Genomic DNA, 26,929 nt, shown 5'->3' with positions numbered 1-26,929 from the left:
AGGGTCTTCATCATACTCAACAGATGAATTGATGGACAGATTTGCCATGCCTAACAATGTTTTTTGTTCACTGTTCAAGTCCTATATTATTTAAACATTATCTGTTATTGGTGCCATTATCCCGGAAAGATGAGGAATACTGAAATAGCATACAGAAGGGAATGTGAAAGTTATGGTGAAGGAAGTACAAAGCCGGTGCTGTCTTCCTATTGCTTGAACACTGTCAGCATGATTAGGTGGCCACTAATGCCTCTTTCCATTGCACTGTATTTTTCACCTGCTCCCCCACCAATCAGGCAAACTTTAGTTAGATTACAAATAAACATTAGACATTCACTTTAATTGGGTTTTGCACAGTAGTTCTTGATAAATTGTTCCCAAAGTTTCTACACACAATTTTTCTCCAAGGGCACAAGAAAGATTCTTAAGGCACAATAGATGAATTCAACCAGATACTTTCCAGAATAAATTTGGACACAAGATCCCTTGTGACCAAAACCTGTCGGGGGTGAATTTGACAGCTTCAGGCTGGAGGCCACTAAGGGGCCATCAGAGCATGAGACTGGACAGCCTAGGTTAGGAAGTGAGCACAGCCAGAGTGGCTGAAGAATGCATTGATTCATTGCATCCCGCTGTTTTCCTCTGACAGCGGCTCTCTGCTGGCATAGCCTCTGGAGTAAACTGGATATGCCTTCCTGTAGCATAACCCCCAAAGGGAAGCAGTGGTTGAAGTGGCTCACTTAACCCCTCCAAAGCAAGGAAATGAAGGCTTCCTGTAAAACAAATCCCAGCGACATTCACCCTGCTGTGCTCAGCTTGTGTAGAGGTCTCAGCACAGTAGGCAGTCTGACATACATTACCCCTAGTGCTGCTGTACTGTGTCTCCAAGTCATACAAAAGAGAAAACAAGTTCAGAGTATCAATGCCCATAATAATCTCCAGTTTTCTTTTCTTACAGGGACCTGGCTAAAGCACTGCATGCAGTTTTCTAACTTTATTAGTAAGGAGGTGACTCTTTAAAAATGAATAGTGACTCATTAATATACACGGCAAAGTTTTATGAAGATTCTGTCTTAAATTTGTGAAAATTGGACTAAAAAACCTAACATGAATGAGTTATTTTGCAGAAGCCTTACTTCCTCATTGTGGAAGGCACATATATGTCTGTTTTTCCTCCTTTGTATCTGGAGCTATATGCCTTCAAGGTAGACAAGAAAGTGAACATTGGAATATTCTAATAGTTAGTGATGATTAATTAAGAATGCAGGTGTAAGACCTCATGAAGGGGACTGAGTGGGGCCATAGGAGCCGTGCCAGAAAAGGTAAGTCTAAGAGAAGCCAAACCATAGAAGAAAACAAGGCTGATGAAGAGAAATCAGAGAAATGAAACTTTGTTGACTCATTCCAGGGAGTTTTTATTGTTTGTTTGTTTTGTTTTTAAGATAATAGGCTATGGATGTGGCTGTTTTTGTCAAGTACTAATTTTTCCTGTGTTCATGCCTATCTGCTACCGTAAGCCGTTGGCATCTATGGCAGTATATTGGCTGAGAGGACAACCTGCTCCACCAATCGCCAGCTAAAGGATAAGAAGAAGAAGAAGAGCTGCTGAAAGCAGTGCTTTCCTTTTGTTCAGCCTTATCTGTTGGCATATTCTTCATAATTTTGGTTAAAGCTTTCAAATATAAAATGACATCTGCCATTTAGTTAAAAAAATACACACACAACTATGGGCAAAACACAGTTGAAGGACTTTGATGTTGGAACTGGCATGTGATTCACAAATTCTACAATCTGGATTGCTGGAGGCATTTTATGAAGAGATGATGAAAAGTAAAAAGTGTTGACTACGGCTAGCTCTGAATTTTAGTAACTTGAGATGGCCTCAGGTAGCACAGTTTGGAAGGTGAAAAGCATATCTCCATCAGATTCTTTAACTTTGTCATCATACTCTCCATTTTCTAAACTTACAATAAGAATGTGTAAAGGTATCCCCTGTGCAAACACCGGGTCATGTCTGACCCTTGGGGTGACACCCTCTAGTGTTTTCATGGCAGACTCAATACGGGGTGGTTTGCCAGTGCCTTCCTCAGTCATTACCGTTTACCCACCAGCAAGCTGAGTAATTTTACCGACCTCGAAAGGATGGAAGGCTGAGTCAACCTTGAGCCGGCTGCCGGGATTGAACTCCCAGCTTTATGGTCAGAGCTTCAGACAGCATGTCAGCTGCCTTACCACCTTGCACCACAAGAGGCTTTAATACAAAGAATATGTACATCAAATATTTTGCAGTTTTAATTATAATGTTATATTTAGGAGGCCACAGTATTAAAAAATTCATATTAATTTTAGATTCATATTTTTGTGAGGTCATGCTTTTGTTATATAGAAGTTTATAGACTTCTTTCTTTCTTTCTTTCTTTCTTTCTTTCTTTCTTTCTTTCTTTCTTTCTTTCTTTCTTTCTTTCTTTCTTTCTTTCTTTCTTTCTTTCTTTCTTTCTTTCTTTCTTTCTTTCTTTTGCCCTGCCCTGCCTTGCAAAAGGGACATCTTCTGCCAGGCATTTGGTTGAGGTTAACCATATCCAACAGCTTCCACTTGGTCCCCGAGCCTCTCACCCATGGATATCAATGTCCACAAGCTTCAGTATCTTGAACTGACCAACCACAGATGCATTATATGTTATAGTTATGAATTTACTATTCTCACTGTTTATTATTGTTCTACTGTTAGTTTCTCTGTATTGTTCATGTTCTTGTGTTTCTTGTGCACCTCCCTGAGCCTCAGAGGAGGGAGGCATAGAAACAAACACACAAACACACCAAAAAACCTCTGAAATTATAGGGGTGATGGATATTTATATACTGAATTTTTGAAAGTGTTTTGGTTTTCAGGAAGGGATAGGAATGGGGAGGAAAAGATAAGAAATTGGTGTACTAAATAGCTGTTAGTTGGTGCTTACATCTTTTTAAAGGTGACTAACAGGTAATAGTTGTGAAATAATGGGGCCACAATGATGAGCATCAGAAAAACTTGTTCTGGAAAAACATATAATGCACAGCTTACAATTGTTGCTAATTCTTTTTTTAAATTAACCTACATCTAATTAGAGGACATTCAGAAGTACATTCAATTACAAATATGCCATAGATTTGGGGCCAAAGTACACAATTATTACTCTTATCTCTAAGCTATGTACAGAAATAATTTATACTTCCATAAGAACAATTTGAACAAATCCTCACACAAGAAATATTACTTCTGACCTCACACATTTCCTGTCTGAATGAAGCACAATGGTAATGAAACTGACTCTGCAGTCTGTCCTAACAAATCATTAAAAATAAATTGTCTGACTGATGCAGATATTACCCAGTAATTTAAAGTAGCAGAGGAAGCTGGTTGGTCAGATTTAAGACAAGATACCTATACTTAATGACCAATTTACAAAGGTTATTAATATCAAAATATATGTTAATACCTTCTAAATGTGCAATGCTACATATATAACTGAAGCACATGAAACCCAGGTTAAAAACAATCCTCTGCCTACCTGTGTATATGAGAAATAGTGACTGATAGTAAATTCTCTGAAAAAACTAGTTTGGGGAGAGCTCATAATACAAAACACACAGGAGTCCCAATTACACTGTGAATGCCACATGCGGCTTCTCCATCCCAGCAGTTACAAATAAAATTAAGTTAAAGAGTCCCCAAGGTGCAAGAATGGTAGAAACATTCCCAAAATGATTAATGTTATTTAGTTACACACAAGAGGTGGCAAACAAATAAAAAAGGAAAATAAGAGATCTGTTCAATAAGATCCAAGAAATCAAAGGGAAATTTAAAGCATGGTTAGGCATACTGAAAGATCATCACAGAATACATTAACAAAATAAAAAAGCGATGAAAACAATACATTGAAGCACTATACAGAAGACTTGAAAGGATGACAGATTCTTTCCCAGAAGAAACTTTTAAAGAATAACCTAGAGTTTTAGAAAGTGAAGTGAAAGCTGCACTAAGAGCAATTGGGAGAAAAAAAATAACCAATAGTAGGTGGGATAGCCATAGAATTAAAATTCAAAAAAGAGACATCAAAGATTTCAGCAACTATTTCAGCCACTAGACAAGAGTGTATTGTTAGGGCAGAATATGGAGGAAAAAACATATCATAAGGTAAGCTGGATTAGAGTTGGATGAAGGTAGAGTGAAAATTGGTGAAAGGAACATTAACAATTTGAGATACACAGATGATTCCACATTGTGTGTTTGTGTGTGTATGTAAACTGCTCTCAAGCTGCAGTGGATTTATGGCAACCACAGCCAGGGTTGCTGAAGCCAACTGATGAACAAAAGTGGTTTGCCATTGAATTCCTCTGCAGAGTTTTCCCTGGTAGTTTCCCTTCCTAGTGCCAACACTTCTTAAATTCTACCATGCCGCCTTCGCTGACACCACATTACTGGCAGAAAATAGTGAAGTTTTGAAATGGCTACTGATGAAGGATAAAGCACAGACTGCTAAGTCAGGATTACATCTGAACATCAAGAACACAAAAGTAATGGCTACTAGTACACTATATATCCTTAAAGTTGAAGATGAAAAAATAGAAATTGTTCTAGATTTTCTATTCCTTGACTCCATTCACAACCAAAAGGGAGACTGAAACCAAGAAATCAGAAGATTGAGACTTGGTAAGTCTGCCATGTAGGAGGTAGAAAACGTTCCAAAGGATAAAGACATGGAATTGGTGACCAAATTCAAGATAATTTATATTGTAGTATTCCCCATTACTATGTGAAAGTTGGACAATGAAGAAAGCAAACAGGAATAAAATTGATTCATTTGCAATATGGTGTAGAGTTTTATGGATACTGTGGACCACAAAAAGACAAATAAGTGGATCCTAGATCAAATCAGGCCTGAAATCTCCTTAGAAATTAAAATGACTAAACAAGAGAAGACATTATGTCATTGGAAAAGACAATAATGCTAGGAAGGCAGCATGAGAAGAGGAAGCCTCAACATGAGATGGATTGGCTCCATCAAGAAAGACACAGCTCTCAGTTTGCAAGAACAAGGCTGATAAAAATATAATGTTTTGGAGGTCATTAATTCATAGGGTTGCCATAAACTGGAAGTGATTTGATGGGACAAGAGGTTACAGAAGAGCAAAGAGCAAACACAAGAGATTACAGAACAGCAAAACTTAAAAAAAAAAAAACCTCACTGTGCCATAGGACTTTACACATATAACAAGAAAAATACACCAATAGATTTTCAATACAATAAGTGAAAAAGGGAGGGGGGGATATACCTTATACTTGGTTATAGCCTGGCTATGTGAAAGAAACAAAATAGAGTTTAGCATGAAACAAGGCCATACATATGTAGATGCCTTTGATGAACCATGAATTTGCAGGCTGATAAGCATCTGTAGCAAGTAAGCCAGCAGGTTTCCTGTCATAGCCAGCTTGGTGTAGTGGTTAGGAGTGTGGACTTCTAATCTGGCGAGCTGGGTTCGATTCTGCACTCCCCCACATGCAGCCAGCTGGGTGACCTTAGGCTCGCCACGGCACTGATAAAACCGTTCTGACCGGGCAGTGATATCAGCGCTCTCTCAGCCTCACCCACCCCACAGAGTATCTGTTGTGGGGAGAGGAATGGGAAGGTGACTGTAAGCCGCTTTGAGCCTCCTTCGGGTAGGGAAAAGTGACATATAAGAACCAACTCTTCTTCTTCTTCTTCATAGTCCTCACTTTGTGGATGATAATGGGCACTCTGTCTTCAGTCTTGGAGTACTAGACATACAACACTTAGTAGAGGGTGATGATTTCTAGACTTAAACTGCATCCTGAGCCTAGTGCCCTTGCAAAATCAAGACAAATATGTTATGATTCAATTGAAAAATATTGATCTATCTCATAGAGTGGCTTGAAGGAATATTGTGCAGTTCAGCTACTAAATCTATGCAGATCTAGCCCTTAGATGGCCTGGATAGCAAGTTAACTGTGTAGTTATATATCAAAGATTGCTTTGACGGAAGGAGGTAGGGGGGGAGAGAGAGGTGCTTTCCCTTGAAATCAATGGAAGCAAAGTGTAAGTTGAATAACTGCAACTAACAGATTTAATAATATCTTTAATAATATCTTTAAATAAACAAACACCAAAAGATTTTTTAAAAAGTAAACAGCTCTCACAAATGCTAGTAAAAACCTAAATTTTACTTGGGACGATATAAACTCAATTGTCCTTGGAACTTTACCTTTGAAAACTTGGGTACCATACCTGACCATGTGGAACCATTTGAACTGGGTTGACATCAAATTAGTCTCTTTTATGAGACTAATGTAAGCTTAGCCAAAGCCAATGCATTGCTGATAAAGGTGTGGTACCATTTTGTGGTGGAATGGAACATAAGACTCCTATCGGGGAAGCATTGGCTTGTTTTCTGTCTAGAGCAGCCTTCTTCAACCTTTTGACTACGGAGGAGCCCCTGAATTAATTTTTCAGACTTTGAGGATCCCTAGAAGTGATGTCAGCTGGCCATGCCTCCCTGCCACCCCTTCAGAAGTGATAAAGCCATTTACACCCTTCAGCCTCAATTTTCTCCCTCCCTCTACAGCCAATGGACAATGGGGTTTTTAGCACTATTTAAGATATTTTTTGCATCACCTGGTAAGCTTTCTCCAAGCTGACCCTCCTATCCTCATTCTGGAATACTGTAGGACTAGCCAGTTGCCATAAAGGGGCCAAACATGAAGTATTTGATCTTTCTTTTGATGATGAAAATACCCATATTTGGTCTAGGGTTGATGATTAAGGGCTGGTTAGGTCATAACTACATTGGTAGAAATAGTGTTGCTAGGTTAAAGATAATTGACAAGCATTCTGAAGCATCTAAGAATGAAAGGCTGTTTATAAACCAGTCCAGTCCACCCATGATTGGGTTCAGATCAGCATCAACCAAGCCCCTAGTTATTCAAGTGGCATGTGTGCATCCTGGAATACAGGAAACCAGCATGAATACTGGGGAAGTTTGGAGCCACAGTGGGTTTGCCCAAAATGCTGGCAGCTATGGTGTCCAACAACCTACCCTAACATTAGGGCAAGGGTCTTTGTTGATGTAGATCAGCCACTAATACAACCTAATTTAGTTGAGATGCTTGTGCCTCATTCTGGATGCTGCTAAAAGTTCATACATGTATTATTTCATATATCTTAAAAACATGTTGTTACCTAACCTTGCTTTCTTTTAGTCATCTCATTAGGTGAGACTTATCCAGTATCAGAACATCTCTTGTGTTTTCATGTGAGATGCATAGGGGTTTCTCATAAATGAATTCAGCAACACTCTTTTGCTAACTAGAATACTAGTTCAACGAGATCCAAGCTCTGGAGCGATATGCTAAATCTTATTTTCTACTTTAAGAACAGCAAGGAAATTCAGAGGTCAAATTTATACTCAGTTGTAGGTTATTTTCAAACCACAAGATAATCACGATTCCTTTACTAAGCTGAACATTTCTCAGCACTTCGTTCAGAGCTTGCTGCAATGGAAGATATTGTGCTCTTTTTCATGTAAATTTATTCCTCTGAGAAAGTGTACTGCAAGTATTCCAGGTTTCTCATCTATATTTCAGACACTGCTTAGATCAAAGCACTGAAAAAGGTCAATGCATGCACCTTAGAATTAAGTTGTTTATGCTCCCACATGTGACACATAGAAACTATGGAGCAAGGACATCCAAGGCAGTTTAAGTGAATTGATTTCTCCTCTGCAAGTTCTATGTTAAATGTTGTTTGTTCCTAATCATAGTGTAAGCAACATATTGTTCCCAGTAAGAGTCTCTTAAATTTTTTCTTCCAAAATGTTCCATCAATCATAGCACAGAAATGTTCTGTCATAGGATAATTGCAAGTTGCCATGTTCACCAAGGACACCTGCAGGATTTGTTTTTCTTTACCCACATGGTGGCCAGATATGACAACCATTTTATACACTGATCCACAAATAGGGAACTGGTTACAGTAACAGATTATGAAATTGAGCAATAATATCAGCTAGAAAACATCTTGTGAACAGTGCCAATAATATGAGAAAGAAGGAAGACTTGATTTGCCCTGCAATTTCTTCTTGTGAAGATGTAACTGTGGCATCATATTGACTATTCTTACAAAGGAGGGGGTAGGCAATGAATGAATTCTTTCCGACTAAAAAAAAAAGAGAGAGAAACACAGGTGATTTTAAAAATATATGTAATTTTGTAAAATCACATGCCAGTATAAATTGACTCCCATATTTCATGGATACAAATAATAATGATTGGTAATTAGGGATGGGCAAGAAATGGTCAAATGCAGTTCAGTTCAGTTTGTTGTTCATGGCATACCCAGATGGTGAAGCACAAAGTGTCATGAAAGTTTAGGGGCAAAATGAATTGGTTCCATTCTTGTCCCAACCTCCCAATAAGCTGGAAACACCAAACTGACATGGGACTCTACCTGCCCTCCAATTTTTGTGAGCGTGAGATCCCCACCCCATGAAGATACCCACATCCCCCATTGTTTCCAGTAAAGGAGGACCCCCCTCCAAAAAACCAAAAAAAAAAAAAAAGCCAAGGGAGATAGAAGTCCAGAAGAACAGAATCAACTTACCAGATAATCCCTTCAGTAGAAACTGAAGGGGGGAGGGCATTTTTGTAAGTCCAATGGAACCAGTGCAATTTGCCAAGCAGAAGCAGTGCAAGTATGGCAGGGCAAACCCAACAAGACTAAGGTCAAACCAGAGAACCTCTCCAGTAGAAATTCAAGTGATGGTGGGGGGACATTTTTGCAAACTCACCAGAACCATTGTAATGTACAGAGTGTCCAGCAGTACTAGTGCAACCAAAGGCTGTCAAGAGAACTCAGTGCCATTGTGCAATGTCAGTTCAACAGGATGCCCTGATCGCTGACAATCAGCAGGGCACACAGAGGCAATTTATACACATCAGAGTTTGTAAAGCAATTCCATGGCCAGGCATCAAAATACAGTTATAAGGTCCAAGCACAAAATAGGTAACAATTCCTGCTTCAAGTCTGAAGGCAAATCGAAGAAAAGGGATACAGAACTACAAGCCAAGGTCAGAAATGAATACAGAGCACAGGCAGTAAGGTTTTTCCTGTACAAGTTTTGGGATACAGCAATATCAGTAAATACTGATATTTGGGGGTTCAAACCTGAAAAATACTGTGTTCTTTTCTGCACATTCCTAATTGAAAGTTCATGGGAAGTTCATGCTTGCTGACCTGCGACACTGTGAACTATGAACTCGCTAAAGTTCATCACCAATGTTAGTTCATGAGTTTTAGGTCATAAAACAGAAAGCTAGTTAAAACAACCAAGCAAACGTGAAACCTCTTTAATATTTTATAGGAGTTTTCTTCTGATGCAGTGGGCTTCTCCAGAATTCCAATATAATTCATCTATTGACTAGACAGATATATCTCCACATTCCTTATCTTACTACAGAATCATCTTGGTACATGCACTTTAGAAGTATTTAAGCTTGCAGACTTCTTCTGCCTTTCCCTTTATTTCCACCTCCTTTCTGCTTTCCTCCTTCTTCTCCCCTCTGCTATGTATGGCGGGACATAGCCCTATAGATTGGCATGCTGTCATCAACAACTGCTCAGTAGTCTAGGCTTATGCCAAAGCTAGGCACTGTTGAAGTCTGCCCAGATCCTCCTAGGACCAGACACCATCTTCCCAGCCACAGACTGGACATGACAGCTGCAGCCTAAGACATATTCCACTCACATCTCACTCCCCCCCCCATCCTATTGTATGGCTGACCAACAGGGTCAGGCAGTCCTGTGTGCCTGAAAGCTTTTGGGCAAGATTCTTGGTCTTTCATCTATAATCTACTCCTAGCATATCTGCCAAGGGAAATTACTTCCCCAACAGCTAGACAGAGCTAGACATGATAGTTTACCAATTACCTCCCTCAAGGAAGGGCACCAAAATATTAATAAATTGGATCTTAGCTGTGAGGCATTAGTGAGCTATTTTGCGGATAAAGTCTTGTTGCTCCACTGTGACCTTCCCACCATGGTTGATACAGGAAAGGAAGTGGAGGCATATTGGCCACATTTGGAGGTGATGCTTGATGGCTTCAGGCAGTTCTTATTATCTGAAGCTGGGCTTGGTGAGGAGATACGGGGTACAGCCCTTAGTCGGCTATGCTCCTTTCTCCAAAACTGGACACTGAGGATGGTAGTGGGGAATGAGCTATCGTGCTTCTGCAAGCTACCTGGTGGAATGCTGCAGGGGGTGGTGCTCTCCACCACTGTTTTTAACATCTTAGAATCATAGAATCATAGAGTTGGAAGGGGCTATACAGGCCATCTAGTCCAATCCCCTGCTCAATGCAGGATCAGCCCAAAGCATCCTAAAAAATCTTCATGGGCCCTCTGGCCCAGCTGGTTCAGAGTTTGGGGCTGGGCTGTCATCAATAGGCCAATGACACCCAGCTCTATCTCCTCATGGATGGCCACCCAGATTCTTCCCCAGAACCATTTGCCAGATGCTTGGAAGCAGTGGCTGGATGGCTTGAGCAGAGATTCCTCGTTGATCATGGAGGCACAGGTCATGAATGTAGCCCAATTGGCATTTTTCCATCTTTGCCATGTATGGCTACTAGTGCCCTATCTGTTTTCTGAACACCTGGCCATGGTGATCCATGTGATGGTCACCTCCAGAATTGATTTATGTAACTAACTCTATGTGGGCCTGCCCTTGTCTCTGACCAGAAATGGCATCTGGTGCAAAATGCAGCTGCTAGGGTCCTCACTGGAACACTTTGGAGGGCCCATATTCAGCCTGTGCTAAGGCAGCTGCATTGGATGTTAGTTGTGGCCTGGATCAGGTTCAAAGTTTTGGTTTTGACCTTTAAGCTCTTCACAGTCTGGGACCCACATATCTGAAAGACTGCGTGTTGCTCTATGACCCCCACATGGCCTTGCGCTCTGCAAGTACCAACTTGCTGGTTGTTCCCAGCCCAAGAGAAGTATGCTTGGCCTTGATGAGGGCCAGGGCCTTTCCGATCCTGACCCCTACCTGGTGGAATGAGCTCTTGGAAGAGCTATGGGCCCTGAGAGAGCTTTCAGCTTTCCGCAGGGCCTGCAAAATGGAGCTCTTTCACCAAGATTAGGGTTGAGGCTAGTGCTGAGGATGATCTGAAGAGCCCTCCAAGGAAAATACAATGCCACACTGGCTGTATTATTGGCATGGAACTCAAAAGTTGAGCTGAACAATAAAAATAATGTAAAACTTGTTGGTTGCTTATTATGGTGCACAATTAAAAACAGAATAAAAACTTCTTAAAAACTATACCGAACTAACAGATTATTGGCATGACCAGTGTCATATTCACTTGTTGCCCTGGCTGACAGCCTCCCCGTAATAGGGAAGGCTTAGCTTTTTCTGACATCTGTATTGTATTGTATTGTATTGTATTTTTGATGTCTTAAGGATATGGGTTTTAATGGGATTTTACTTGGGGATTTTATTGTAGTGGACCATTATGTAACCCACCATGAGCCAGTGTGTTGAGAGTGGTGGGTATTAAATCACTAAAAACATCTATTTCTTAACCTGGATTTTACAATATCCTGCCTTATATATCCTATATTGTGCCTACCTGGTTTCAGTCACATCCCCAACTTGACCCCCTCTCCTAAAAACATATATAGACAGTGGCTTTGCCAAGCCAAATTGTGCTTCTGATCCAGGACCCATTCAGAACACTTGTCACACTGATGGCAGGTTGTGTCGTATCTCTGCCTCACTATTCTTCAGGACTTGCAAATGTACTGATTGCAATCCTCTTTCCCCTTTGATTTTCTATCCAGTTGACTGTTACTGTGCCAGATATATTTCTTTGTATTATTTTGCTTCCAATAAAGATTGTTATTATTTTACTATAACAATCTGTTTTCTGCCTTGTGTTCCAAACAGTGCAATCACCTCATAAACATCAGCTAACGATCCTTAATGATCCTTAACACTACTTTACCAAACTGCTCACAAGCAATTCCCTACTCCTAAAAATACACATCTTGGCTATGTGTGTGTGTTTCTGGTAACACCCCCCCCCCAGTTGCTGCTGCTGGGTGATAGGAGCAGTGTGTGTGTGTGTTCTGTCCTTCCCCAACACCCAACTCCTGATATGTACTTGGGGCATCAAGAGAAATGTAGATCATACAGAATTTGAGTTCTTGTACTGGTCAAGCATGAGGATCAAGAGTCTCTCTTCCTAGTCTTCTCCTTCTCATAGCAGCAAATAAGGCCGTATAAGGACAAAAGAGATGGAAGAAAAATAAGCTAGTCTCGGACCAAAAGAACTTAACACTGTAATGCCAAAGCTCCCATTTCTGAGCTTGAATGTGCTGTTGTTGCTGTTCTTCTCTCTAGCCAGCATATAGGGTTGCAAACCAGTCAGAAAACAAAAGCTGACTTTGTATGTTCTTGTACCTTTTAAACTGCAGGTTTTTTTCCTGCATGTGATGATGATTGTTGCCATGAGAAAGCAGTAAAGGTAAAGGTAAAGGTATCCCCTGTGCAAGCACCGAGTCATGTCTGACCCTTGGGGTGACGCCCTCCAGCGTTTTCATGGCAGACTCAATACGGGGTGGTTTGCCAGTGCCTTCCCCAGTCATTACTGTTTACCCCACAGCAGCAAGCTGGGTACTCATTTTACCAACCTTGGAAGGATGGAAGGCTGAGTCAACCTTGAGCCGGCTGCTGGGATTGAACTCCCAGCCTCATGGGCAAAGCTTTCAAACGGCTGCCTTACCACTCTGCGCCACAAGAGGCTCTTAAGAAAGCAGTACATCAATTCAAATGATGGCTCATTGTATACATTTCATATCTGCTGAGTGCAGGGGATCAACAAGAGAAAGAAACACAAGCACTGTAAGCATTTGCAAGGATCACAGCATTGCTCCTTCTTCTTGACATGGAAGTCCAAGAATTTTTTAAAACATGGACAAGCATGTGATCCCTTCACCTGCATTCTGAACTAGGATATTTCAGAAAGAACTATAATGTGTACTGTTTTTGCATATCTTACATGATTCTCAGACTGTATTCCTTTGAGCACATTTGCATGAGAGTTTTCCATTTTCCCATGTCAGCATTCAGAGACAGACACAGGAACATGATGCCAGTCAATGAACTGGAATTAGGTGATGCCAGGAAAGTAACACAACAGCAATTCACTTCACATTAATCACATTTTCCCAGGAAACCTGGAGTATTGAATACAAGGGCAAACAAAGGGAAACACTAGCAATAATATTCTAATAAAAACTATGTCTGTGGTTAAGAGAGAAGCTTAGAAGAATTTTACAACATTACTAGTTGATAGCAATGTCTTCATAATAATGTAAAGTTTTAAAACGGAAGCGTTTTAAATAGATTGAAGATGTTAATTAAAGCAACAGCCAAATTCCCGTGGGTGGAAGTAAAAACATCTGAATTTTTGATTATCTGCTTCCCAGAAAAGGAAATATGCTCTCTGTTGGCTTTTCCAAAGCACAATTTATGATCCCTCAGGAAAAAAAGTTTCTCCTGAATGATCTAAACTAATGTTTTCTTCCAGGAGCTAACAAGATTTCTGTTTTAAGGAGAAACTGCCTGTATTGTGTTTCATCTCACCTCACACATTTTCAATACCATTGATACTGTACTTTCTGCTTCATTGACTATGCTAAAGCCTTTGATTGTGTGGAGCACAACAAACTGTGGCAAGTTCCTAAAGAGATGGGAATACCAGAGCATCTTACTTATAAGCAGGTCAAGAAGCAACAGTGAGAACTGAACATGGAATAACTGATTGGCTCAAAATTGAGAAAGGAGTTCGGCAAGGCTGTATACTGTCACCTTGCCTGTATAACTTGTATGCGGAGCACACCATGAGAAAGGCGGGATTAGAGGAGACACAAATTGGGATCAAGATTGCAGGGAGAAATATCAACAACCTCAGATATGCAGATGATACCACTCTAATGGCAGAAAGCGAAGAGGAACTAAAGAGCCTGTTGATGCAGGTGAAGGAGGAGAGTGCAAAAGTTGGCTTGAAACTCAACATCAAGAAAACAAAGATCATGGCATCTGACCCTCTCAATTCCTGGCAAATAGATGGGGAAGAAATGGAGGTAGTGACAGATTTTATTTTCCTGGGCTCCAAGATCACTGCAGATGGGGACTGCAGCAAAGGAATTAAAAGACGCGTGCTTTTGGGAAGACATCACCATGCCAACAAAAGTGCGTTTAGTCAAGGCTATGGTATTCCCAGTTGCAATGTATGGCTGCGAAAGTTGGACCATAAGGAAGGCAGAGCATCAAAGAATTGAGGCTTTTGAACTCTGGTGCTGGAGAAGACTCTTGCGAGTCCCTTGGATTGCAAGGCGAACAAACCGGTCAATCCTAGAGGAGATCAGCCCGGACTGCTCCTTAGAAGGCCAGATCCTGAAGATGAAACTCAAATACTCTTGCCACCTCATGAGAAGGAAGGACTCCTTGGAGAAGAGCCTAATGCTGGGAGCAATCGAGGGCAAAAGAAGAAGGGGACGACAGATAATGAGGTGGCTGGATTGAGTCACTGGAGCAGTAGGTGCAAACTTAATTAGACTCCGGGGAATGGTAGAGGACAGGTTATCCACCCACCTACCTTCCCATGCCATAGCTTTATTTTGTTAGTGAGTGGCGAGGGAAAGGTAGCTAAGCTGCTGGCAGCTCCACAAATCAGCCATGAATTGCACGGTACACCCTTTGGCTTTGGATAGCTCAGCCTTTATCAGATTTAACATGGACTGGTACATGGAGGTGACTACCCAGTGACTTACATTCCTACGGGATGGGATATCAAGGTGCAAGTGATATAGTAGTTTGCAAAACTCTCTGTCCTCTACCAAAGAAAGGGCTGAACATCCATAGCCACCATCTCCCCAATGAGCCTACTTATAGCAGCCTGTGACTTATCCCTGGACCTCTTGTTCGGTGTGATTACAGTCCCCGTAGAGAAAACCTCTGTCATCATAACCTGCCTGGTGGTCCCACTCCTATGTACTGTTGTGACCAGACTTCCCCCTTGGGAGGAACCTCCCACCATTTGGGCAGTCCCCAATAAAGCCTGGCTATTTGACACTCAACAACTGAATTGTGTGGTGGGACATCTCCGCACATTGTCCGTGAGGAGAGGGGTCAATCTTTTACTCCCAGCAGAGATTTGTCTCTGTCACACAGGGAGATTGGTGGAGTGGATATGCTACAAGTGGCAGCGGAGAGTAGAGGAGGAAAGGTGGCTTGGGTCTGGCTCAAGTGCATGTGGGCCTTGCAAGTCTTTCATTGCATAACACAGGGGTCACTGGGAATAATTTGGAAATAGTCCCAAATATCTGGCTGAAACCTGGGACCCAATCTGGGACTGTGAGCTGGGTGTAAACTGCACGGAGCTTTTATTCCAACTCCAGATCGATTCAGTCCCTGCCCTCTACACAGAATGCGATTTCCGTTTGGATTTTGGGCGATTTAAATTTTCCTTCTGCAGCAAGAAGGATTGATCTGGAGTGACCCTACCTTTATTGTGCGATATCTGAGTGCTTTTAATCCTCAATATCCATTTGGGAAAGAAAGCTCCGTGGTAGAAAACCTCTGATAGGCTACACCTGGTCATGTGACATGCTTGCCTTAAAGGAGAAACCTCTAATTTCTCTCAACTTCTGTTGGTCTTGGATTTTTTTCTGCCTTCTTCGATCCTCTTACCCCCCACTTCAAGAAAAGAAAGGATTTTTTTTCTCCCTCCTCTGACTTCTTGGATTCTCTCCCCCCTTTAAGAAAACAGAGAAAGAGTCTCCATTTGCCTCCCCCCCTTTTCTGAGCCTCCCTAACCACGTGCAGAAGACTTTCCTGTTTCAATGGGGAGCGGGGGGGGGGGGGCTATGGAAGACCCGAGTTCAAAGCGATCTGAATTCAACAGGATTGTCAATGGAATAAAGAAAGTAAGTGCAGACTCTGCCCTGGTCTAAGAAGATGTGAATGACGTTCACCACTAGTCCTTGAGGATGGGCCATAGTGTGTGTTTGAGGCTGATGCAGACATGATGGCTTTTGAAATGGAAATCGAAATCTGTGTTTGAGATTATTCTATCTTCTTAAATGCTGAAAGCCAATAAGCTAATTAAGCTGTGCAGCACCCAGACTAGATGCAATGCAATGGGCTAAACCACAGCCAGGAAGGGACCCCCCCCCCCCTCTGCACACACATCACACACATACACACACCTCAAGTGAAGGGAAAAGCCAAAGAAAAGTAGAAATCAGGATTTGTGGGAGATCTTTTGCACCACCTTAAGAGAGAAAATTAGGAGAGTTAAGCCAGAAAGGTTTAAAGGGAAAACCCTTAAAGAACAACATGTTGGGGAAAAATTGTTTTCTCCTGCTCCCAGACAGAATACTTCAAAAACAGAAAATAAAATATGTCTGCCTGCAGCCAGTGGAAAAGCCAGTGCCACAGGAACAGCAAGACTCTGATTAAAAGCCAATTAGACACCAAATGGGGGAGGGGGCTTTGAATGCCAGCCAGAAATGAGCAGCCAAAGACCCACAAGTAAGGCTGAAGGTGCTCCTTCTCTCTAGAACCACTCTATCTATCCCACAAAATTCTCTCCCTCTAAATAGCCTGCAAACACACAGAGAGAGGTAAGACCCATATGTGGTCCTGCGCTGTCATCGTGGGCATAGCCATACAAGCTCAGTTCGCCAGCCATGAACTACCAAATGTTGTGGGTTCTTGAAGATCTGTGGGTTGGGTAATGCCCATCTCTAGTAAGAACATGGTATTGGGTTGTTACAGAATCATATGTTCTTATAAATAAAAAAGAAAAGATCTGCATTGCCCCACAGTGTAATGGAACCTTGCCACCCCAGCTGCCTCATGCTGGAGCACAAATCCAGGGTGGGTGAGGGGAAGTGGGCCAAATGCCCCCCCCCCCGTGGTACTGGGAAGAATTGGAATGACCTGCCTCAGGCAGGAAACTAGGTGGTGGTGTGGCACAATGCCTCCTGTGTGGTAAGTGTCAATGTGAGAGTGGGAAGAGAAGCAGCTAGCTAGGCTGGTGAGTGGAGAGGAAGTAGTCTTGCACATCCCTGCTTGAGTTTTTCAACTGTCGTGTGGATCACCTTGCATACTGCCTGTAGTATATAGCATCAGGCACTGGTCTTATTTTATACAGTAGCTCTCACTTGTCTTTTTATTATTCCTGCATTTCTGAAGGAAAACCACAGGATGGTGCCATTTACTTTTAATCTTATTTTGGCAACTGTGTGTGGAAGAATTATTTTATGAGTTTTTTTTTTAATAATAAATACAGGATTTGTTCATCTGAATCTGCAATTGTTATAATTTTTAAATCTATCTCTCTATATACATATTTAATAGAAAATAACATCAACGCATCATTTCTGTGTGATGAGGTGAAAACAGCAACATTCATTATTACTATTATAAACACCACCTTGTGGCCATTATTTTTTTTACAGTTTTGCAGGGCCTGTAAGATGGAGCTCTTCAGCCAGGCATTGGTGGAAGCTGGCTATGGAAGATCTGGTCCCTTCTCCACTGCCCCTTTGTTGTCCCTTTGGTACTTAGCAGCTGCCATCTGAGTCTGCCACCTTTGTGGCAGAGTTATGGAAGTTCCTTCTTCCCAGAGGCAATAGCCTCTAGTGATGTGAGTGAGAGTCTCTCACAAACATCTTGAAAGCCATATCTTTCCTAAATAGTGAAGACATCACAGCAGGACATGAAAGGCATGAAAGGCATGTGGCTAGGTCTTTCCTATCTTCAGAACCTGAATGTTCAGGCACTCTGTTAAACCACTTACATACATATTTTCAGTTTTTGACTGTACTTCCTCTATTTCTTTGTCTATGAAAAATGTAACCCATGGCCTTTGGGTTTTAAAGTGATGGGTTTGAGTCACAAATTGCTCTCACTGCATCCACTTGCAGTTACAAACCAGTCACTTCCTTTCCACTCTGAGTTCTGGCTTTCATATTTTTGGAATCCATGCTGTCCTGCTCATAGCTCATGCCGAGTGAAATCCAAATAGCAGCCATCTGTAATGCAAACCCAAATTTCCCTGGTATTATTAGCTCATCACTTAGTAGAAAAAAAAGCAGCTGCTGTCCTGTTCAAATGACTCTAAACAATCCAAAACTCAGTGGATGAAATTCACTCTGGGAGGACACTACAGAGTGAAAGCTGGCATTTAGTGAAGAGACTATGGAGGGGAGTTTTCATTTTTCACATCCATTCCTGTGGAGAAAATGGAGCAGGTTCTTCAGCAGGTGTAGGCTGGTTAAATGCAATTCAAAGCAACAGAACTAAATTAGCTTAGCTTTATGTAAATATTGCACATGGAAAGCACAGCACGGGATTGCCTGACATTTCTGTCATGCAGCGTGGTTTAACAGGGATCATTTTTTGAACTGCCATATTGGGGCGGAACTGATGTAATGGCACAGGTGAAATTTACTGCAGTTCAGGGGATGTGCTGAAACCTTATCTATTTATCACATTTTTAGCTCAGTCTTCTTTCACGCAACTCAGAGCAGTTTACATTGTTATCTTTCACCTATTTCATTGCAACAACCTCTTGGGGTTAGGCTGATAGATCCATCTGATAAGATTTAAATCCAAGGCTCCCTGTTTCAAGTTCAACATGATTATTTCTACACTATACTGACTCTTCAATTGTAGGATAATCATATAGATGAAAAAGACATTAATTTATTCATAAAATAATGAATGGCCACAATTTTGACTTAAAAATGGCAATATTGAGACCCTTTTGGTCTCTCAGGACATTCTGCTGCTGCCTTTACATCAGTGGTCCCCAACCTTTCTGAGGCTGGGGACCGGCAGGGCATCGGGCCGCGCTCCCGCGGACCGTGCCCGCTCAAAGGCATTTCTGCCTTTGTTGCCTGCACAGACAATTGTACCAAGAGGTGTCAGGCTGCATCCCCTCCCTTCACATGGTATAAAGTGACTAATAGTTTGGCTGACCACACAATTATTTGCTGACTTGGAAAAACTAACTTTATATTTTTGTGGGCAATTGTCACTTTGCCCATACCTATATGGTATTAACTTATATTAGTCCTGTAAAACAAGTTATTTATTTATTTTGATTTTTATACCTCCCTTCTATATGGCTCTGGGTGGTTTACATAGAATGTTGTAGAACAGTTACATAGAACATATAGCAACATAACCGATAACAATCATGACATAACATGCCAACTAAAACAGTATTTTACCCAAACAATAATATTTACAATCCCTGGGTAGGTCCAATTTTTCAGTCGGGGGGGGGGGGACCTGTAGATATTTGAGTCGATCAGCATCAAGCAAATGCCTGGTGGAGGAGCTCCCTGTTGCAGACCCTGCAGAATTGTGGAAGTTCAGACAGGGCCCTGATCTCTTCAGGGAGCTTGTTCCACAAGGTGGGGGCCAGGACTGAGAAGGCTCTGGCCCTTGTTAAAGTCTGACGTGCTTCTCTGGGGCCAGGGATCCACAGGCAGTTGGAGGTGGCAGAGCATAAGGCTCTTTGGGGGATATAAGCAGGGAGGCGGTCTCTCAGATACACTGGATCCAGACCACGTATGGCCTTAAAGGTGATTACTAAAACCTTAAGCTTAATCCGGAATTCAACTGGGAGTTCTTGGACTACCAGCCAAATGTGGGATCTCCATGATGTATTAGTGAGAATCCTGGCCATGACATTCTGCACCAGCTGTAGCTAGGGCCCACCCAGTAAAAAAGGAGGTCTATTCACTCACACCTACCAATAACATAGAGTGGGCAAAAAGAGAGCTTTTACATTCTGCACCAGCTGTAGTTAGGGCCCACCCAGTAAAAAAGGAGGTCTATTCACTCACACCTACCAATAACATAGAGTGGGCAAAAAGAGAGCTTTTACATTCTGCACCAGCTGTAGTTAGGGCCCACCCAGTAAAAAAAGGAGGTCTATTCACTCACACCTACCAATAACATAGAGTGGGCAAAAAGAGAGCTTTTACAAAAGAGACATCAAAAATTCTTGATTGGAATAAAAAATCATCCCATTATCTATAAGGTAGGCTAGATGGGTTGGGCAGCAACTGCAGAATTTCTCCAACTGCAGGCAGAGGAAAATCAAATAATTGGGCCAAGTTTTCCTTGATCAACTGGACCACACAAAACCTTGAGCCCATCTCTCTACCCATAGATCCTTGTGCCTCATTTCCCCCCAGAATAGGACAGCCATGCCCTTTTCCACTCTAAAACTCCTAGGCATTATCCAATAATGACAATGAAATATTTATGCACCCCCAAAAAAAGGATAGCCAGTGCTTCCTCTGCCTTCATACAAACCTCAACATTGGACATTGAATAAAATATGTACCACTATAGTGACTGTTTCTCAGGTGATAAATCATGAAAAATATAAGTATTTGCGATAGGGGTTCCAGACCTCCTGCTGTAGCAGTAGGCTTTCTTCTGATAGTCAAACAGAATAATGACAACAACAAAACAATGATGTCACCTAAGTTGTAATTTCACCTCTAGGAAAAAACCAAAAAATTACATATAGAGTTGTTCTAGGAATCACTGGAAACTCTATTTCACTTGCCCTCTCATTTCCTTGCTATTAACACGCCCTATAATTGCCAGGCCTTGATATAAGATGAGGCATACAATAAATAGCACATGCTAGACTAATCTTGTCACACTTTAGAAGCCAAGTAGATTCAACCCTGGTTAGTGTTTGGATGGGAGACCTCCTAAAAATACAATGGACACTTCCCAGAGGAAGGCAATGGCAAACCATGTCTGAACATCTCTTGTTTTGAAAAGCCTATCAGGTTGCCATAATTCACCTGAGATTTGATGGCACTTCCCACCACAACTATAAAAAAGTAATTTTAGCATGAAGAAATACAAATCTGGCATGATTTCTCATATCCCCTGAAAGAAATTAAATTGAGTAAGGAAGAAAAATGTTCTAAAGGTCTTGAGTGAACAAGGCACTCCAAACTGATTGTCTGGAGACTTCTTGGGTCTACCTCATGATTTTTGCTCATTCCTTGTTCTAAAGAAACCTGCATGTTACATTTGGATGCTTTCCCTCCAGGGTTAACAGTAATAAGGGCATTCAATACCTAGCACAATAGTTTCAATAAAGACCTGCATCATCTTCTAGGGAGAAAAATGGCCTTTTTCTTAATCACAGAAAGTAAATAAAGGGAAAGACTGGATATCAGGCATGGAAAGAAATAATTGACAATGAAGAAGTGGTTTGATGATTGTTTTTTCTTTAATACACTCTAGCAGAACAGTAGAGACAATTTATACCAAAGATGTTGCCACTTGGAATTACACTTTGGATATAGTTGTCAATTTAAATTTCTGCATATTTAACCACCAAGAGGTAAACAGAAGCTGCTCAAAATAAGAAAAATAGCTCTATGGGCATGTTAACCAATAAAAAGCAGTTATAATGCTTTCCTGCTCCCTCTGCTGATGTTAAACATGGTAATAATCTAAGTTCTTATGATTTCCTAAATCTTCTCAATAAGGAAGATATTATCGACTTATTTAATTATTGAATCTCCTGTGATAGCGGAAGGTTTACTGCAGGCAGCTCTGAGTCATTTGAATTTTTCCCTTTCTCACTAAAGTGCTTTTGGTGAAAATAATAATAAACACGGCACAAAGTTAGGTCTATCAAAGGCAAGATTATTTTGTAAATGACTAAAAACTGACACTTTGCTAGTTGGGGCAATATTCCAGAAGTATATGGAAATCCAACAGAGTTCTGTTTTTGCTGCCTACCTAGAATTGGGGATAGTTGATCAGCCCCGTAGAGCTCTATGTTAAGTTTACAATTTGATCACGTATTGTCAGCAGCACATTGGGACAACTGAAATATTGCTTTTCCTCCAAAAATTCATATGCATTACATAAGGTCAGTTATTGGTTTGCCTTGGCCTCCTTTAGAGACATGGAATGCAAAAGGCTTGATTGGGCTGCCTTGGTCAATGCAGCCAATCAGAAGGTATGATTTTACCACGCACGCACAGACACATACACATGCACACACACACTCACACACACTCTAGCCACACCTCTTCTATACAGACTTTTCTGTTGGCTGTTGACACATCCACTCTCTATTTAACATAATGGAATCAGCAGTCAAACAACCTTTATTGCCTGCTTCATGATGTTTAGGTGGAGGTGGTTAAATAGACCTGATCTTTGGACTGTTTAGGCTATGACCTAAACAGGGATAGGCTGATCATGATAGGTAGGGATAATTGGCAAGCACCCTAAGCAATAAGCAGTACTAATGGCTGGGCCTGGAACATAGAATCATAGAGTTGGAAGGGGCCATACAGGCCATCCTGTCAAACCCCCTGCTCAATGTAGGATCAGCCTGAAGCAACCAGAAAAGATTCTTTCCAACCAATGATTGAAGACTGTCAGTAAAGGGGAGCTCACCACCTCCTTAGGCAGCTGATTCCACTGCTGAATTATTCTGACAGTGAAATTATTTTTCCTGATATCTAGCCAATATCGTTCTCCATGTAGTTTAAAGCCATTACTGTATATTTTATCCTCTGCTGCTAACAAGACCACCCCCTGTCCTCCTCCAAGACTGTCTCCACATTAGGAGCCATACCTTGTTTTAGTCTCGCTTTATATTTCGTTTGGATACTGTGATTCGACTTTAGCCTTTCTGCATTTGGGCTTTCCTCCCCTCATTTCCCAGGTTGAAATTCATTGTACACTTTATGCACTGACTCTGATGGAGGCAGCCTCCCACCATGTTTTAGAATCATAGAATCATAGAGTTGGAAGGGGCCATACAAGCCATCTAGTCCAACCCCCTGCTCAACGCAGGATCAGCCCTAATCATCCTAAAGCATCCAAGAAAAGTGTGTATCCAACCTTTGCTTGAAGACTGCCAGTGAGGGGGAGCTCACCACCTCCTTAGGCAGCCTATTCCACTGCTGAATTACTCTGACTGTGAAAAATTTTTTCCTGATATCTAGCCTATATTGTTGTACTTGAAGTTTAAATCCATTACTGCGTGTCCTCTCCTCTGCAGCCAACAGAAACAGCATTCTGCCCTCCTCCAAGTGACAACCTTTCAAATACTTAAAGAGGGCTATCATGTCCCCTCTCAACCTCCTTTTCTCCAGGCTGAACATTCCCAAGTCCCTCAACCTATCTTCATAGGACTTGGTCCCTTGGCCCCAGATCATCTTCGTCGCTCTCCTCTGTACCCTTTCAATTTTATTTACGTCCTTCTTGAAGTGAGGCCTCCAGAACTGCACACAGTACTCCAGGTGTGGTCTGACCAGTGCCGTATACAATGGGACTATGACATCTTGTGATTTTGATGTGATGCCTCTGTTAATACAGCCCAAAATGGCATTTGCCTTTTTTACCGCTGCATCACACTGCCTGCTCATGTTTAGTTTACAATCCACAAGTACTCCAAGGTCTTGTTCACACATAGTGTTACCTAGAAGCATATCCCCCATCCAGTAGGCATGCATTTCATTTTTCTGATCCAGATGCAGAACTTTACACTTATCTTTATTAAATTGCATCATGTTCTCATTTGCCCATTTTTCCATTGTGTTCAGATCTCGTTGAACTCTCTCTCTATCTTCTGGAGTATTTGCCAGTCCTCCCAATTTGGTGTCATCTGCAAACTTGATAAGTAGTCCCTCCACCCCCTCATCTAGATCATTAATAAATATGTTAAAAATACCAGGCCGAGCACCGAGCCCTAAGGTAGCCCGCTACTCACCTCTCTCCAGCCTGATGAAACACCATTGACAACAACTCTTTGAGTGCAGTTCTCTAACCAATGCCCTGTCCACCTGACTATCTGAAAATCCAGATTGCAGTCCTTCAACATATCCATCAGAACATCATGGGGAACCTTGTCAAAAGCTTTACTAAAATCCAAGTAAATGACATCAACCGACTTTCCACGATCCAGCAAACCTGTTACTTGGTCAAAAAAGGAAACCAGGTTGGTCTGGCAAGACTTGTTGGAGACAAATCCATGCTGACTTCCTTTGATCACCAAATTGTCCTCCAGATGTTTGCAGATTGCTCCCTTTAATATCTGCACCATTATCTTTCCCACAACAGAGGTCAGACTCATTGGTCTGTAGTTTTTACTCCCTTCCTATTTTCAAAAAATATGTTTTTTGGAAAATGTTGCCTGCTTGGAACTTTGTTTTCCTTGTGCCCCTTAATCTTACCATTCTGCGCCCTTGATCACCTCCCTACTTCCTCACAAAGTATCCTGAATATAATTTTTTAAAAAAACTTTGGGTTATAACATTATTATATTGCTGTGCAAGACTTCTTTTTTAAACATAGAAACAGTGTTATAACATTAGCATCTCTTTAATTTAAGGCAGATTTTTTGGAATGGAGGAAGGGGAGGGGAGGGAGGAAGGGGGAAGGAGGATGGTGACAAGGAAAGGAGCATGCCCACATAAAATGATGGGGTGCAGCAAAAAAATCTGAATGCATGTATTTCTGCACTGAACAGCTCCAAAGTAGACCACATTATACCCTGCTTGAAAATATGAAATTGGGTTTTCTGGAGATTCCTTTAGTGCAGGGCAAGTGGGTGGGACAATTCACCTGAAGAAGCAAATTTTAGAGTGAAAACAAATATAAAAGTTAAAAATGCATTGTATGCAGTTTATGCTAAAAGTCACAGGCTGAGCTGAGAGTCAAGGTGGGTCTGTCCAGAAAGGGGAGTCATTGTCAGGCTGTCTAGCCCCGTCCACCTATTTAAATATATTAGCATATTTGAGATGACATAGATCTGCTTAATTAATCTATGGAACTAGCTAAAGCCAATGTTGTTGTCTTGAGTCTTTATTGAGGGGTGGCTGGGACAAGTGGATCATAAAGCTTTGCATATACATGCTCTCACACTGTTTCCCTGTCTCCTTGAAAAAGGCAAACTAGAAATTCAGTAAATAAATGAACAAATCCATCACCATTGTGTTATAAAAATAATAAAAAATGTTTTAATCCTGCTGTTGTTTCAGTCTTGCACATTTACCTCCGTATTTGCATCTGCACAGCAAATCCTTTGCATTTTCACATACTATCCCCATCCTCTTCCTCAAGACACCCAACAGGAAAAAAATGACCTTGTGGAGAAGGCACTTTCTTTCATTTTACTTATTTTATTCATAATTTCTTTTAATTTCACCTTTCCACCTGGCAGGATTTCTAAAATGCTGAACAACCAAAAACATTAATACCAGTTTTAAAAATACATAACTATATATTCTTTGAAAATTAAAACAACAAACAAAATACAAAAACAGGAAAGAGGGTCAGTTGACTCTTCCATGGGAGGGACTGAAGGGGACAGTACCCGAAGTTGCATAGCTTGTCTCCCTAGTATTCCAGCCTTTCCCTTTTTGCTTCTTTTCCGTGACTTCCCCAGCTGTTCACATTCATGTGTGTTCATGCTCCCTGGGAACTATAGATGAATTAATGAAATCAGTCCTTCCAAACTTTTTGACTGTGGAGGGGCCCTTGAAATAATTTTTCAGGCTTTGAGGACCCCCAGAAGTGATTGGTTCAAAATTGAGAAAGGAGTTCGGCAAGGCTGTATACTGCCGCCTTGCCTATTTAACTTGTATGCGGAGCACATCATGAGAAAGGCGGGGTTAGATGAGTCACAAATTGGGATCAAGATTGCAGGGAGAAATATCAACAACCTCAGATATGCATATGATACCACTCTAATGGCAGAAAGCGAAGAGGAACTAAAGAGCCTCTTGATGCGGGTGAAGGAGGATAGTGCAAAAGTTGGCTTGAAACTCAACATCAAGAAAATGAAGATCATGGCATCTGGCCCTCTCAATTCCTGGCAAACAGATGGGGAAGAAATGGAGGTACTGACAGATTTTATTCTCCTGGGCTCCAAGATCACTTCAGATGGGGACTGCAGCAAAGAAATTAAAAGACGCTTGCTCCTGGGGAGGAAAGCTATGGCAAACTTAGACAGCATCCTAAAAAGCAGAGACATCACCATGCCAACAAAAGTGCGTTTAGTCAAGGCTATGGTATTCCCAGTAGCAATGTATGACTGTGAAAGTTGGACCATAAGGAAGGACGAGTGTCAAAGAACTGAGGCTTTTGAACTCTGGTGCTGGAGAAGACTCTTGCGAGTCCCTTGGACTGCAAGGCGAACAAACCGGTCAGTCCTAGAGGAGATCAACCCTGACTGCTCCTTAGAAGGCCAGATCCTGAAGATGAAACTCAAATACTTTGGCCATCTCATGAGAAGGAAGGACTCCCTGGAGAAGAGCCTAATGCTGGGAGCGATTGAGGGCAAAAGAAGAAGGGGATGAGAGAAGAAGAAGAAGAAGAGTTGGTTCTTATATGCCGCTTTTCCCTACCCGAAGGAGGCTCAAAGCGGCTTACAGTTGCCTTCCCATTCCTCTCCCCACAACAGACACCCTGTGGGGTGGGTGAGGCTGAGAGAGCACTGATATCACTGCCTGGTCAGAACAGTTTTATAAGTGCCGTGGTGAGCCCAAGGTCACCCAGCTGGCTGCATGTGGGGGAGTGCAGAATTGAACCCAGCATGCCAGATTAGAAGTCCGCACTCCTAACCACTACACCAAACTGGCTCTCAGTTTGGAGAGTGAAGTGGCTATATGGAGTCACTGAAACAGTAGATGCAAACTTAAATGGACTCCGGTGAATGGTAGAGGATAGGAAGACCTGGAGGATCATTGTCCATGGGGTTGCGATGGGTCAGACACGACTTTGTACCTAA

General features: G+C 41.6%; 1 protein-coding gene across 4 annotated transcripts in view; it reads right to left on the bottom strand.

The window, feature by feature from the left end:
- The window catches only part of ADGRL4 (adhesion G protein-coupled receptor L4), a 119,047-nt gene that overhangs the window by 68,579 nt on the left and 23,539 nt on the right, over positions 1-26,929 (bottom strand). The window lies entirely within an intron of this gene.

Source organism: Paroedura picta, chromosome 4, assembly GCF_049243985.1.
Source record: "Paroedura picta isolate Pp20150507F chromosome 4, Ppicta_v3.0, whole genome shotgun sequence".
Taxonomy (NCBI): Eukaryota; Metazoa; Chordata; class Lepidosauria; order Squamata; family Gekkonidae; genus Paroedura; species Paroedura picta.
The sequence above is the reverse complement of the archived record's forward strand: the minus strand, read 5'-3'. Positions and strand labels throughout refer to the sequence as shown.